The sequence below is a fragment of the Octopus sinensis genome, linkage group LG2 (assembly GCF_006345805.1).
Source record: "Octopus sinensis linkage group LG2, ASM634580v1, whole genome shotgun sequence".
Classification (NCBI taxonomy): Eukaryota; Metazoa; Mollusca; class Cephalopoda; order Octopoda; family Octopodidae; genus Octopus; species Octopus sinensis.
Window position 1 is genome coordinate 103,926,721 of NC_042998.1, and position 17,500 is coordinate 103,944,220.

Below are 17,500 nucleotides of genomic sequence, written 5' to 3' on the forward strand. Positions count from 1 at the left end.
ATATATTTATTTTCTATAAATTTTCAAATGACTATTCACAGAGAAAATTCATTTGTCAGGTATTTTTTTGAATTTTTTTACTACGTAACCACGAATGTATAAACAGGTATACGTGTTAAAAATCATACACGAGCGCGCATGCACTCACACATACACACACATATACACACACATACACACGTACACGCAGCCACACGTATACACACTCACTCACTCTCTCACTCACATACATACATACGCACATACAGACATATTATACCACATTCAAAGATAGAAGAACGCATAAACACACGTGTACAGATTGAGAGAGAGAAATTAATAAATAAATGAAGAGATAGAACCACGACACAACCGTATACATATATATGTGTGTGTATGCATGCGTGTATGTAAATATGTTTATATGCATGGAAGTATGCATTTATGTACGTAAGTATGTATATGTATATAAAATTCACACACATACACATATACGCGTATCTCTGAGTAGCGGTAGTGTGATTATATAGAGAAAATAGGCCCTTGTATATACGTTGAGAGTATAGTTTTTATGTTTGTAAGCATGAACATATATATGCATATTCTTTGTTGATTTCTCCTAGCAGACCACAAGTTATGCTCAGTTTGACTGCATTAATGGGGACACCAAAAAGAAGAAAACACGAGATGATCGGTCCAAGAGCCCATGGCGCTTTCAATATTCCAGACACATCGAAACCATAAGCCCCAGGGGGATAAAAATGAAAATAACGGCGATGAACTGACACCGATGGCAGAGGCTTGCTGATTTATCATTATTATCATTATTCCTCCGCCTTACCGAAGGCGGAGATATTATTTACAGTCGTGTTTGTTTGTTTGTCTGTGGACAAGATATCTCAAGAACCGCTGAATGGATTCGGATGAAACTTTCAGGGATCTCTGGCCTCGTGACTGGTACGAACTGATAAGTTTTTGGTATCAATCCGGTGCCGGACAAAGAAACCTGGCTTATTTTTCGTTTTTTTTTTTTTTACTTAATTTTTGTGAGCGGTCGGGTTCATTTTTAGTATTCTCGTTTGTGAGAGCAGACGAGTTTATTTCAGATATTCTCATTTCAAATATCATCTCTGGCTAATCGTTGAGAGGACATTGGTGTTGCCTTGGCGGAGGTTTGCACTCTCCGAGTGCTCTTGATACTATATATGTTATTTCTCACAGATCTCGATCTCACTCTAGTTAATTCTGTGAAAGCGGACAGCGGCCAGTTGACAAAAGTTTCGCTGGGTTTATCAGGGTCTCTTTCCACGAATTATAAGAGTTGATACATAAATGTTAAGTATCTTGGAAGATACTCAACACCAAAATACCAAACTCCAAATCCTCGCTGTGTCTTAATAGAACAATCTTTTGCGCATGCTTTACTACCCTCATGTCAATTCGAATTTCTTCGACATATTTGCCAAATTCAGTTGCTGGTCCTCCGAGTGCCCTTACAACTATTGGGATGACAGTCAATCTCTTCTTTGCCCACAACCTTGCAATTTCATTATCTTCTTCTTCTTCTTCTTCTTCTTCTTCTTCTTCTTCTTCTGCTCCTACTACTTTTCCCTTTTATCCACTTCAGCAACGTCTGGTCTTCGGGCATCTATTAAAGAGTCCCTTTGGACTGCAAAATACCATAAGATTTTATATTCATTATTCTCTGTAACGCCTTCTGGTTCATGTTCGTACCCATTTCTTGTTCTTCCAAGACCGTACCTTTCACATAATCTCCAGTGAACAAACTTAGACACTTTATCGTGCCTTCTTTTGTATTCCTTTCGTGCCCCTTTTGCATTCCTTGTTATTCAAACTATTATTTTGACTTGGCTCAGGTTTGCTCTTATTTCTAGTAGAAATTATGTGGGTAGCGGATTACTACCTGTAACCTTAATTATCAACAGGTTTTCAGCTGTCTTTCAAGTGCTTAGAACCCTCCTGATAATCCTTGGTGTCCCTAAGAAGCAAACTTTCTGTGGGAGATCTACCGAGCATTCTATTTTAATCTCCTTCGGCCATTTGTCTATAACTTGGCTCACTGTTCCCAACGCACCAATTATCATAGACATGACCTTTACTGTTCGCATATTCTAATTTCTTCCTATTTCAAATTTTAAGACATTGTATTCTTTTTGTTGTGTGTTTTCTTCCTCTTTCTTTGCGATCCTAGAATCAAACGTCGTGCCTTTGTTTCTTATATTCTTCCTGTGCCAACTTGGGGGATTTTGTTACAATGTGTGCCACTGCCTCGTTCTAATTTCCACAGGCTCTACATTTTTCTGACACATTTCCTCCATATATATTTATTCGCGAGTCGTTTGTTTTTTATCTCTTGATTTTGTGTTGCTACAATTAGGCTTTGTTTCTTTTTATAATTGCCCCTTATTTAACCAAGCCCACGATTTCTTCTTCTTCTTCTTCTTCTTCTTCTTCTTCTTCTTCTTCTTATTATTATTATTTATTATTATTATTATTATTATATTATTATATTATATTATTATTATTATTATTATTATTATTATTTATTATTATATCATTATTATTATTGTTATTGTTATTATTATTATTATTATTATTATTATTATTATTATTATTATTATTATTATTATCATTAAAATCTCGGAATGGATCATTCTTTCCACATTGTCATGTCGTCTTTTGTATTCACGTTGTGCCAGTTTCTAGCATTCTCTGACGATGTACCATATTGTTATTATTATTGTTATTGTTTTACTTCTCAGAACGTTCGGTCTTGTTTGTACTAGTAGATGCTGCGAGGCCGGACCGCAGCCTGCCGCCAGAGGTCTCACAGAGTCTTTTTCAGCACATCATAAATTTTGATATTTGGTTGTTAATTATCGTGGGAGACATTCAACATCCAAGTACCAGTCTCAAAAATCCTAGCTGTCCTCAGCAGAGTAGTTTTTAGACTTGCTCTGCTCTCATGTCAATTTCGATTTCTTTGATATATTCTCGAATTTGGTCGTCAGTGCTCCGAGTGCCTCTTAACTACTGGAATGACAGACGCTCTCTTCATACTCCAGATTCTTGCAATTTCGTCTTTTAATAGTCTCTACTTTCCAATTTTTTCAACTTCATTGTCACCTATGCGTATATCTCCAGGTATTGCAATATTTATGATATTCGTTTCCTTTCTTCCCTTATCTATCACAACAATATCTGATCTCCGAGCCTCAATTAGGGAGTCACATTGCATTGTAAAATCCCATAGTATCTATGTTCCTTGTTCTCGGTGACCCTGATTCATGTTCGTACCATTTCCGCACTGTGTTCAGGCCGTACTTTTCACAAAGCCAAAGGACGAACTTAGCCACGTTATCATGCCTCCTTTTACAGAGCTTTTCAGCTAGCTTGCTATACTCGCTCGCAATAGGTAAGATTACTTCGTTTTTTCTGCCACACACCCTACAAAGGGGCGATTTCCTGCTTTTATCTATTTGGATCTTGGTGTAATTAGTTCTGAACTTGTTCCTGGCCGCTGCATGTCAACGCCTCAGTGCATCCTTTCAGAAAAATTTTTAATTATTATAGATCTTCCACCGAGGAGAGTGCCGGTTCCCAACAAAGATACAAGGCTCCGTCTCTCGGACGTAGTTAACACAGACAAATACACATTTGGAGCTTGAGAAAGTCTTGCATATTTTTACTGTTTCACTCATAGATTGGACTTGTAATGTACGAATCAGCCAGTCATTTTCTCTTTCTGAAAATCCCAGTTTATTCAGATTTTCCTTTAAGCATTTACTAACAAAACCTAGTGCTTCAATTATTATTCGTATAAATATAAGTTCATTGTCTGGATATAGAAACTGAAAGTCTCGAAGTAGCTGTCCATAGATATCCTCTTTTTCATTAATTCTCAAAGAGATATTATATTTTCAGGGCAGCTAACATCCATGATAGTACATGCCTTTGCCCCTCTGTCCCAAACAACAATATCCGGCCTGTAATATTTACATTTGACAGAAGCTTTGCTGAAAATATTCCACCAATATTGCTTGAGTTGGTGTTTATGAATGTATCTCATAATAGAGGGATTTTCTAAGTTTATTTCTGGACAGTCTTTTTTGCGGATGGCATAGTAAACTCTTTAGCAAGTACATCGTGCCGCTTTGGGAGGTAATACCATGACGACACTTGAGAACAGCTGCTAATCACATGGGTAATGTCTTCACAGAAACATGATATAGCTTACATATGCGGCGCAACTTGGGATTACAAGAGCGTCACTGTCTCTCTTGTTCACCAGGAACTTTGCGGCAATCTCTTGTTCCTGGATTGCAAACGCATAGCCTTCAAAGTGTGATGTAATGGTCTTTTGTCTAAGAGATGCTGCGCTTCGTGTCAATTCTACTGTCTTCAAGATTTTAGGCAATATTCCCATGTATGGTCGTTTTGTATGCTCAGTGCTTTCCATCCAGGTCTTCTCTGAGGTAAGAAAGCCCAACTGTTTTGAGGCTGAATAGGAAGAGGGTGTTTCTTGAGGAGTTGACTGCCTACGCGTATAATGTTGCTCACTTCACTTTTCAGGGCTGCATTAATATATTTATTTTTGCTGCTGTTGTTTAGCAGGTGGTGCCTGAGTGATACCATACAGTAGTTTGTATGTAGGAATGTATGTGTGCATGTATGTATAATGCAAGCAGCTGCGGATTCGAACTTGAATCTCTCTGATTATAGTTCTACTCGACGTGGGCTGCTCTGAGTTTCAGCAACAATAACAACTACGATAAAATCACAGGTGATCACTGAAAAGAGAAAAGACACAAGGTAATGAATTGTGTCATTACTTTAGATTGTCTGACATTTTTCAGAAGCAGTTTTTTGTACTGTCAGAGGTCAAAACTTGAGGTGACTGTCAAATTCTTTTCGGTGTATGATTACCTAGTCATAGTCTTAGGCTTCTTCTTGCATTGTGAGATGCAGACTACTACTACTACTACTACTACTGCTACTACCGCTACTAATACTACTACTACTACTACAGTACCTGCTGCTGCTGCTGCTACTACTACTACTACTACTACTACTACTACTACTACTACCACTACTACTACTACTACTACTACTAATAATAATAATAATAATATAATAATAATAATTATCCTTTCTATTGGACGCGCAAAGTCTCAGATTTAGGGGAAAGGATTAAAGCGATTACATCGACCCCAGTGCGTAACTGGCATTTATTCAATTGACCCCTAAAGGATTAAAAGCAAAGTCGACCTCAGAAGATAAATTGTTTTGCACTATTTGGTTATGATCCATTTCGTTCTTTCGTTGAGTTCAAATCTCAGGAAGGTCGAATTTGTCTTTAATAATTTCATAGTAAATAGAATAAGGAACCGGAGTTAATACAATCTTGTATATGTATCTCCCCACATTTTAAGTCTTGTACCTTTGTAAGAAATTAATGTTAATTGATTAAAAGTAAAGATTTAAAGTAATGCGATTATAATGATTAAAAGTAATGTAAAAATCATATTCCTATTTAATTTTACTAGTTTAGACAACGCATCTATCAGTAATATTATTAGGATCATTCATCCGCCTAGAGATCACCTTAGAAATTTAGTTTATTTTCCAATTACGTAGATCCCTATACTTGAGAATGCAGGAACAAAACTTCCATCGAACTATAATATATTACTTGTTTAGTTTTCGTTGTTCGTGTTGCTTTAATCTTGCCAGTAATGGTAAGATTAAAGCAAGACCAGAATATTATATGAATCGAAAAACACTGTAGAGGTTTTGAGCATAAGGTCCTTGTACTTTAAATAACAATATATATCAATTTAGTTATTTTAACTCTAATACTAAAACAAAGCATTATTCCTAATTATATTTCATGTAATTTACTCATCCATATCAATTTGCTTGGCTTGCTGTGTATGTTATTTGATATTTGCGTTCACATTTTAATCTACGCATATTCTCATAATGATGTTTATTCAAACATATCAAATACAATTATTGATGTTACACTTTTATAAGAAATCCAGTGAACATTGTCCTTATATTCCATCAAAGGAGAATTACAGCTCAAGCGTTTCGTCGCGATTCCTAAGATATTTTCAAAGAATTGTGTTATCAATTTTCAGTGTTTCGTATGTGTTTCTCACAGATAGCAATCCAAGATTCCCAAAACCCTTGATGTTTGGTTGATTTTAGAAATAACAGAAAGAATTAATATAGCCAGGAAAATATAATTTCATCATAAATGTTGTTCCTACTCCATTTGACTGATTTTCAAATCATTATGTACTTAGAAAGCATTGCTGTAGGCAAGTTTCTTATTGAAGTTCAGCTATAGGTTAAGAGGAAAAAACCGCTACAACATATGTAATTCACGAAATACGTGGTTTTAAACAGAAAGTGTAGACATAACTAAAGATTATCTCATTTAAAAATACAAATGGCAAAAAATACAAGAAAATAAATGAAAGGAATGATACCAAAATAAGAAATAAAAATTGAATATGAAAGTGCGAATATAAACTAAAAGCGAATGAAAGAAAGTATATAATAGATAAAATTATAGGAATAAAAAGTTCGAATGAAAAACTGAAATGATTAAGTAAAGGAAGGAAAGAAAAGGGAAAGTAGAGCGATAGATAATTTGAAAGGAGAGAATGAAAGGAATATTCGGTGAATCGAAAAGGAAAAGAACTAACAAAAGTTATAAAAATATATAAGCAAAGATTTTAAACAATAGAAGAAAGAAAACAGATATGTGTAAAGCATTGCAATTCATAAATAAATGCCCTGCACTTAGAGACGGTACACGTAGGCGAAAAGGAGTGGAGAGTGAAAGTGAGAAGGAAAAGAGAGGAGAAATACAAAGGGAAAAGGATGAGAATAAGAGACAGAAAGAAGGTTCAGAAATTGAGAGAGGGGTAAAGAATACCTACGAAGGAAAATAACGTTGGTGTTAATCATATAATTTTCCGATTGCCTTGAAATAAATACGTGCCCAGTATATGCAAGCAATGGATATTATGTAGATTTTAAAACAGAAACGTGGGTATTTGAGTGTAATTTCATTTCTGGGACGCGAAGACAAGAAAGCAAAGAGGCAAACATGTTCAATATTCAAAGATCGCCAGTATTTACAATGGTAGTGACATAAAATTATTAACGATCATTGTTCACTTATGTAAATGTATCATATTTCACTGCTGCTACAAAGCGTGCGCAAAACGGAATTGACAGATCCAATAGAACATCAAATAAAATGATTTACGCTACTCGTTTCGGTTGTCTAATTTCAAATCCCGCCGAAATCCGCTTTGTCTCTTTGCCTTTCGGTGTCAATAGCATTTCTGTTCAAGCCATCTTATTTCCTTCGATTGTATTTGTGATTCGAAGGGCCTTATTAGTCACACTGTGTCACGCTGATTTAGCTTGATAATTTCTGGCTCTGTCTCCAGACTGTGCCTGAATGGGCCAACCATATCGCATAGTGTCACCCTGGTTCAGGCTAGATTTGCGTTAATGGTACAGATGTCTGAGGAATAATCTGCCACTTACCTGGTAATTTTACAAAACGAAATTCAATTGGTTAAACAACTGGGTGCTCATTGTCGGAAAACGACGAAGAAGTCACACACTTTTTACTACGCAGACCAAAGATAAACATCACGTGAGTCAAACATAATTGCAATTCAGCTTAGTAGAGTTAGTTAACACACAATGATGACGTCATATCCTTATGTCCGTATGGCGTAGACAAACAATAAAATAAGATTAGCTATGCTGACTTAGCCTGAATAAATTTAATAGGTCATGGAAACACCCAGTATTAGGTTAGTTAAAGTTGTTTGTTTTATATTATTTTTATCTATAAATTTATTTCACACAGTAAGCAATCACTTCGTAAGAATACTTTCGAAAACAAACAAGCGAGCTTCTAAGCAAGGACGTTCGATTTTCGAAAACTAGCTGCCTATTTCCCCTCAATCCACATAAAATCAGTATTAAAAATGTACTCATTTGAAAAAGTAGTCCTTGATATCGACATAAATATGTTTATGGCATTGTCTCGGTTGCAACATTTTTCATCATAGTTCTACTTAGTCATGCTGGGCATGGGCTAAAGAGCAACAACTTAATAAAAATTTATAATATATCAGAATTTTTTTTTTAATTGCTTTAATGACAGGTGAGTTGTCAGAATCTTTACACCGTCGGACTAACTTCCGTGCATTATTTCTGCAAGCTTTCCGCACCAAAATCAGGTTTGCTTTTTCATCCTTTAATGGTCGTGAAACTAAAGGACTAGTTACGTATTAAAGTCGATATGATCGATTATTTCTGGCCCTAAATTTTCTGACCTGACGTCGATGTGAGAAATTATTATTCTTAAAAGACTATTTTTACAATTATACTACTTATTCATACACACAAACACACTGTCACATACATAAACATGGGTACAAACATAAAAAACAGTATGCCTAAATAACTGGAGCTTCGTGGCAGCGACAACATATATATGTATATGTGTGTGTGCGTGTGTGTCTGTATACACACACACACATATATATATATATATATATATATATATTTATTTATTTATATGTATATTTATATATACACACATATATATGCACAAACACACACACATATATAATATATATATATATATATATATATATATATATATATATATATATATATATATATATAAACCAGGTGTACACGAAGTACGATCGTTGCTAGAAATAGCAGCCGGTACGTTTGCGGCGCTATGTAGAGCTTCACTGAATATTTACAGGTAGAGATGTGTGCAGGCGTTGAATATGAGGAAAATTCTGTCTTACTCTACGGAATCCGTACTCTACGGAAATACTGCAGTTTCAAATTCTTCAGATCACGTGCGTGAGTGCGAATCTGATTGGGTATCGTCAGTTGAGTCTTTCATGAGCGAGCAAATTTTAAAATATCTACTACATTTCTGCCTGTTTACTCGGCTCATAGCCCCAGTCATAGTCGGAACCAAGATCAGGGATAAAACATGCACGAAAATATAAATATTATTAAATATAAATATCCAGCAAGAATAACGCGGCACATATGAAGGATTATAGATATATAAAGCAGGTGAACACGAGGTGCTAGAAATAGCTACGTTTATGGTGCTGTGTAGAGCTTTACTGAATATTTACAGGCAGAGATGTGTACGGGCGGTGAATAGAGGACAAATCTGTCATACCTCTCCGGAGACCGTTAGAAGAATAAAGAATAACTCAATACATCTATAGTGCTTTATTGTTGCTGGATATTAATATATATATTTTTATGCATACACACACACACACACACACACATTATATATATATATATATATATATCTTTTTTTTATCCTTTACCTGCTTCAGTCATTAGAATGCAGCTATGCTGGAGCACCGGCTTGAATCGACACCAGTACCGTTTAGTCTCGTACTTATTCTATCGGGCTCTTTTGCCGAACCGCTAAGTTACGGGGACGTAAACACACCAATACCGGTTGTCAAGTGGTGATGGAGGACAAACACAGTTACAAACATATAGATTCGCATATATACATATATATATATATGACGGGCTTGTTTCAGTTTCCGTCTATACAAATCCACTCACAAGGCTTTGTTCGGCCCGAGGCTATAGTAGAAAACACTTGCCCAAGAAAATATCTGCAACTTAATGTGGATGCATTGTTAGAACTCCGAATACTTCGGCATTTGCTCTGAGAGATCTTGTCATGTAAACTCACGTTGCTTAAATGCAAACACATACAAGGGTTGGAAAAAATATTGGAAACACCTAGCATGATAGTATCATAGTTTTGAAATATTTATAAAACCGTCAAAAGCTTGTTTACTTTAATGTTTTTTGATTTATTATTAGTGTTGCTTAATATGTTTCGCTAAAATTGCGGTTTCTGTTCAGATATCATCAGAAGATAATTAGAATTCATTAAAATGGCAGATCTATCGGACTTTCAACGATATCAAATTGTTGGTGCTCGTATGGCAGGCGCTAGCGTAACGAAAAGAGCCGAAATGTTTAATGTATCAAGAAGTACTGTCTCGAATGTTATGTCAGCCTTTGAGAAAGAGTGAAAACCTCCTTGTCGAAATAAATCTCCGAAAGAAATCCAAAATTTCAGTTCGGGACCGTCGGATTCTTACACGAATTGTTAGAAAGAATCACAAAATTACAGCTCTCGAAATTACTGCACAGCTTAACGATCATCTCGAGAACCTACGTTCCACAAAACCTGTTCACCGGGAGCTGCACAAAACCAGATTCCACGGGAGGGCTGCAATCAGGAAACCACTACTTTCAAAACAAACGTTGCAAAGTGTTTAGAGTGGAGTAAAAACCTGCAGAATTGGTCCATAGAGTAGTTGAAGAATATTATTTTCTCGGACGAGTCATCTTCACCTTATTTCCGACCACCGGCCGAGTATATGTGTGGAGACAGCCAAAGAAAGCATTTAACCCAGACTGCCTTCTTCCAACTGTTAAACATGGAGGAGGATCTGCGATGATCGGGGTGGGGTTATATCTTGGAAATCCGCCGGTCTAATGGTTTCCCTTCATGGCAGAATTAATAGTCAAGACTATTTAAGCATTTTATCTGATCAAATTCATCCTATGGTTGCGGAACTGTTTCCGGAGAGAAACACAATCTTTCAGAATGATAATGCACCAGTTCACACAGCTAAAGCCACTACAGTCCCCAGATCTCAATATTATTGAACATTTATGGCGCAGTTTAGAAAAACAAGTAAGGCGTTGATATCCTCCACCATCATCACTACAAGAACTGGAGACTGTTTTAGCTGAAGAATGGACAAAAATTCCTTTGGAAACAATTCAAAATGTGTACGAGTCCATATCTCGCAGAATTCAAGCTTCAATTACTGCCAAAGGCTGTCCTACCCCATATTAAAATGAATTTGTATGAAAATTTAAGGTGTTTCCGTTATTTTGTCCAACCCCTGTATATCGTAGCAGACGAGAATTGTCTGAAATGGGTGTCGGAACAACGAAATGACGTGATTTCAGTATACAATTGTAGGTACCTGGTTACCGCAAACCAGCCTAATCTCACTACCAATGATATATAGAATAAGAATATATTTCAGACACTGTTATTATACACATTGTTGGCAAACAGCAAACAGCTTATTAAAAATTAAATATATTAGCAACAGAAGCAGTATTAATACGAAGAGACAATCTTTATATCTAACTAAACGTGGGTGTAAGATTCGTACGTCTACATGAGAGGAACTCTGTGTTCGAATGCCGCTATGTTAGGCCATCTAACAATACTTCCACATTACGTTGGATATAAAGGTTGCTTTTGGAATTAACGCTGCTCCGGTTGCTAGTATTTAGTTTTTAATAATACTGCTGACTATCTGCGACATCCTTGTCTGAAAAAACACTGTTTCTCTATATATCGTAGGCAATGAGATTTAGTGATTTGTAGTGAACGGGCACCTACCACCGAAGAAGCAGAATATGCTGAAATAATGTGATGCTTGTATCTGTACCCATCCCAACCAACTCTTATCGGCTACTATATATGTGGCTGCTTTGAAGCACCGTGCGTCCATATGAGAGGAACTGTATACTGCTTCCATCTCAAATATTTATATAAGTTATATATTATGATAATGTAACTCGGCTTGGTCATAATGGTACCAATAACCAATAACATTTTTCAAATGCCTCTGAGTAAGATATAAAATGTACTAGCACTCAATTCTGTGTGCACAGTACCTTATAGCAGAAACAGCTGTAAAGAAATTGATTATACAATCCCTGATTTGATTGGTTATTGTTATGCTGTCATTAATACGTGTGTGAAAAAGTGGTAGAGAAAAAGAACAATAGAGTGAGAGAGACAGACATAGAAAGACATCGTATTCGCATGCACTATGATTCCCTAATGATTTTTCTCTTTCGAGTTGTACAAACAGAGGGCCGAAAGATTGAAAAACACTACTGTCGCCAATGGGATTTGAACTCGGTACGCAGAATTACAGAACTGAGGAACACTTAATTTCTCATTCATCTTAATATAGGGGAAAAAATTAGTATAAATAAACAAGATGAAGGTCTTGTTTCCCAGTTGACGTACAAGAAAATCGACTTAGCTTTAAACAGGACATAAAACCAAGATTCATAATAAGTCCCACATCTTCAAAGTCTAAAAGACGATGCCATAAACTCTTGTATAAAGCAGATGATGTCTTCATTTTCACCTATTCATCAATCATTCATAAACCGGCGAGAAATAAATGATAAATCAAATAGAAAACAATGGGTAATAAACTTTTATTGGAGGGGCGTCTCTTTCTCTCAACGTTTATTATTTCAGTTGGATTGTTTGAATGAAGATTAACATAAAAATGGAGCTCTAAATAAGAATGATTAAGGAAACAAAAAATAAATAAATAAACAAGATGAAGGTCTTGTTTTTCCCTTGATAGGTTAACTGATTATGTAAACGGGTACTTGATTTCATGAGCTACAGTATTTGTTTGGAATTGGAAAATATGAGCTAATGATATTCGTAATGTTTAGCAACTTAAAAAACTTCAAAGAATAATCAACAAAACAAAACTTTAATATTTCATCTTTAATGGGATTAATTTGAAGGCCATTTAAAGACCATGCTGTAAAATACTATTATGACTTTTAGTTGTAAAGAGAATTTATTCATGGTTAGCGGAGTTGAAGTTGTCACGGCAACTGTAATGGATATGGCTATTGCAAATAGTACTTGCGGAGTAATAAAACAGCGCTTCATAAAATAGTTCATAACAGCAGAATATAGCATAAAAATTATTAGTGTTTTTGTGGTTAAATACTTGTAACTTTCATGAGATTTCCGTTATAATTATTGACATTTAGTGAAGTTAATTAGTACATCTGTTGACATTTAGGTAGCATCTAACGACTTGCCTTATCAGTAAGAGAATTATTAATATTTTTTATCAGATTTCATGGTTGAAGCAATACAGTACCAGACTAAATGCCTTACAGTAATTAGTTTTAATCTTCTAAGTATTGAGTTTAACTCTCCCTAAGTATCGATTAATGAATTTAATTGAATGGTATAACTATTTCGTAGCAGTATTGATCACATTTTTATATTAATTGATCGCACAAAAATACTTCTAAAATGTGATACATGTGTTTATAAATATGCGTAATCAGTAGAATATATTAAGCCTGGCGTAGTAGTATTTGTATAATATAATATTATACAAATATGTACCCGTTACAAACAAACAAGCAAGAAACAGAGTGAGATATCTTGTATATTTTTCCAATAAAGCTAGAATGGTTAACTTTGAATTTGACTAATATATACAGTACAATATCAAAATGCAATAAACAATTATAGCTACGGTGGTTATGATCAGTTAAAGCTTCAGTAGTTAGATCTGATCGAATTTCAAAGATCTCCCATTGAGTGTTTATCAAGTATTACGTTTATTATTGATTAATACTAGGTTGACTCTAGCAAAAAGGACTTATGTTTCCAATGCTTGATACACGTGCACATCATTAATCAATATGTTTTGTTTTGCTTGGCGGTAGTATGTAACTCAAGGGTGATTTGGCTGCTCTTTCTAGCAGATCGGTTCATCACATTGAAACTCCGCTGTTTTATAAACGTCCCTTCACTGTCATGTTAGTGTTGGTTTGATAGATACGCAGTGTTTGTTATCATTGTTAAAATAAATATTTCCAAACGTTAAAGCGTTTATCGTTTATTATTTCAAAGCATCACAACCAAGGCAGATTTTTTAAAATTTTGCATTTCATTGTTATACTTAGTACTTGTAATAAACTACTTCAGAATCCGTTACAAGTCAGATGAATGAATCAGAGAAGAAATTTCGTTGCAAGTCACATCGGTTCTAAAGATATGATCAGTATCACTTACATGACAACAAAATGCCCCACAAATTTATAAAAGCTAAAATACTATAATACAATTAAAATCTAACCGGATGATAATTTCTAGTGAAATCCATTAACAAAACATTTTATATCAAGACGTTTAGTACAAATGTGATACGGAAATATAAATATATACACATATAGGCACTGGGGTGGTAAGAAGCTTTCTTCTTAACCACATAGTTCCGGGTTCAGTCCTATAGCGTGGCACCCTGGGCAAGTGTCTTCTACTTTAGCCTCGGGCCCTTGTGAATGGATTTGATAGACGGAAACTGAAAGAAGCCTGTCGTATATCTATCTATCAATCTGTCTGTCTGTCTGTTTATCTATCTATATGTATGTATGTGTATGTGTGTGTGCATGTGTATATTTGCCTGTGAGTCGGTGTTTGTTCCGCCCCCACTATCACTTAACAACCAATACTGGTGTGTTTACGTCCCCGTAACTTAGCGGTTCAGCATAAGGCACCGATAGAATAAATACTTGGCTTATAAAGGATAAATCCTGGGATTGATTTGTTCGACTAAAACACCTTAAGTTGGTGCTCCAGCATGGCCGCAATCAAATGACTGAAGTAAAAAGAATAAAAAGACAGAAAGAATATAAATTTCGAGCTACCAGTTTAACCACTTACCTGTCTAACGCATTTTCATAAATTTCTCCTAAACGCACATGCTTATTTCCACATTTTTCCACACTTATTTCCACACACTTGCTTCATATGTTCGAGTAATATAATTTTTTTTTTTCAATGAATCCCAAGTTACTCTAGAGGTTGAAGAAATTGGGAATGCGTTCCATATATACTGCATGAACACCAGAAAAATATGTCCTGTTTATCACGTGATGCACAGGCAAAGGGTTACTGCCTTAATCAGAGGAGAAAAAAAACAATGCCCCAGACCTGTTTCTATATATTCTGAGACTATAAGACGAAGTTATCCTCAAAGTAAAGGCCATGCTCCAATGTTAGCAATATGCACTGTGGTAGTGTTAAGCCAGACGATGGCTTGAGTCAACTAGTCAAGAAGAGAAATGCTTCCTTGATAGGTTTCCACACATATTCCTACTACTAACAAATTTCGCTAACAATACTTTGGTCGACTAGAGGCTGTAGTAGAAGAAACGTGTCTTGCAATGTAATAGAACTGAAAGTAAAACTAAATTTGGCGAAGTGAATTCTTAACTACAAAGCCATGCATATTTTCATGCAGTTTAGGACTCAGATACCATTAAAATTGATGCGTTCGTGACATTCCTTTCGATAAAATACCTGCAAAGAATATGTTTGGGTTATTAACAGGTCAAATGTTATTCCATATATTTGTGACTGTTCGCCATATATATCATGAAAGAAGAAATGAGTTGGTGTCTTTTACTTCTCTGCTAAAGTCTCAAATATAATAAATTCTACGTCGACTTCAGATACTCTATCTCATACCTATTTTCTTTTAACTTTACAATCTGCTGATTACCACAAGCTTACCGATTCTAATAACAATCCTTATGTTTGTGTATGGACAATCTATATAGCTACCTATCACAGAAAATTTGTGAATACAATAGGGTTGCAGACTAGATGATTGATGCAAAACTTTTAAGCTGAGTAGGTTCCAACTGCTTTCTTTGGACATTATCAACTTGCTTATCTAATACTCTCATCAAACTATCCAAAATATTGAATATGAATCAGAACAAGTGACCGAATAAATTATCTAATTATCTTTGTATTGGCACTTAGACACTGAGATGCTTGAAACCTCTGACTTAGAATGACACTCCTTATTTTGACATTAGAACAATCACTATCTTTAAATCGTGGAAAATTGTAACTCTAGTTATCAGAAAGTCTGGAGAAAAAACGTAATTATTATCCAGAAATGTGAAAGAGTTCAGATGCACCAAGGCTCAGTTTTATGACTTAATACATATTGTAGTAATGATAATAATTATATTAGCAAAAGGACTGCGTGATTGAATTTATTTCTTAACTATTCGTTGGACAACGTTTCAGACAAGATGCATGGAATCTGTACAACCAGATTTTACTATATTGAAAGTATTTATTAACTGAATAATTATGAATATTGAAGCATGTAAATACGAGGAAATAAAATGATTGTGATAGATGGAATATAATATTAATAAGTTGATGATTTCGATATAAACGAGGAAAAAAGCAGTCTTCTTATTTTTCTTTTTATATATATTACCAGACGGTCTTCAAACCAATTAAGTTCTATATTTGAGCGCAGCGTTTCAATATTCTTTACTTTCCTCGAATCCGACTTACCTGTCTTACCTGTCTTACCTCAAATCTTACCTCGAATCTGACTTACACACCATTGTAGTTTCCATTCCCAAGAAGATCAATCCTTTTGATCTTGCCTATCGTCATCATATTGTTCTTTCCTCGTACTTCTTTGCACGGAAGCAAAACGATGCTCAAACGTACTTAGAACAAACACAGATACCACATCTAGCCAACAGGAAACAGTAATATTGAAATACAAACAATATATTTCATTAACCGTGAGCTCTGCTAGCCCTACCTGTGCCACAGTCATTCCGTATAATTTCGCTATATAATAAATAGAACGCAAAAACGGTGCGCAACGCATCATAACAGGTTGTATTAATCTTTAGTGAACTGCCTTCTAGATGAAAAAAGAAAAAATCTAAGTCACAACAAGATTTTAAAAATCCATATACAGGCTATTATGGTATTGCACCGGTTTGCAACTATAGAATATGGCGCACTGGGCCATACTTTACGCTTGCCAACCACCAAGCATCATGCAAGGACTTTTTTGACATGGACACCAAAATAGCGTTTAGAAAGTACTGCTTCAAGAATACCTTGCGCTGAACATTTTCGAAAAATCTCAAATGTAGTACACGATGACCACTTGGAGAAATGTAGCAAAAACAGCTATCGATCAAATATACTGGCGGAAACTTACTGACTGGCATCTCCCAACATAACAAAACATATAGCTAAAAGAATGTGATAGTCACGACTGCCATGCCTTGAACTATAGGTCTGCTTCATCTGAGTTGGATAAAAACGACACTAGAACGACACTATCATTATCGTCAATGTTAATATTAACATTCCATCAAAAACTTTGATTCTTTTCCCTTCTTATGGTCAACATTACAGTTTAAATAGTAGAGCAAACCTTTAATCAAAGTCTTTCCACGTGTGTCCTTCCAGAATATTTACATATTTATAGATACATTGTCTCATGTGCTCTCCATTTATTGACAAGTTAAGATGTGATTTAAGGGAGATTTGGCGTTATGGATTTGTTGCAGTGATCTGCAACTTCAGGCTAATAAAATACTGGTGGAGTATCAACGGCGATTCTTCTTACTATCTCGAAGCCGTCTATATTGTGCTGCGTGAAAGCAATGAAAATCATTCTCCGAACTACTTCCTTCAGATACGGATAAAGATTAAGAAAATAGGAGTAACCGCTTT

At 35.3% G+C, this 17,500-nt stretch overlaps 1 protein-coding gene across 4 annotated transcripts in view; it reads right to left on the reverse strand.

Annotated features, from left to right (window-relative positions):
* LOC115232516 (transcription factor Sp9-like) overlaps positions 1-17,500 on the reverse strand; it is a 48,202-nt gene that overhangs the window by 10,862 nt on the left and 19,840 nt on the right. Inside the window, exons 1-2 of one of the 4 annotated variants that reach the window (XM_036498740.1) lie at positions 5,648-5,658; positions 5,028-5,032 (exon numbers count right to left, since the gene is read on the reverse strand). The exons of 2 other annotated variants lie outside the window; for them this stretch is intronic. The gene's annotated coding sequence lies outside the window, so the exon portion shown is untranslated. Of the gene's footprint in view, positions 1-5,027; positions 5,033-5,647; positions 5,659-7,572; positions 7,685-17,500 lie in introns of those variants that run through there. One more of the 4 variants, XM_036498738.1, reaches the window with a different exon arrangement.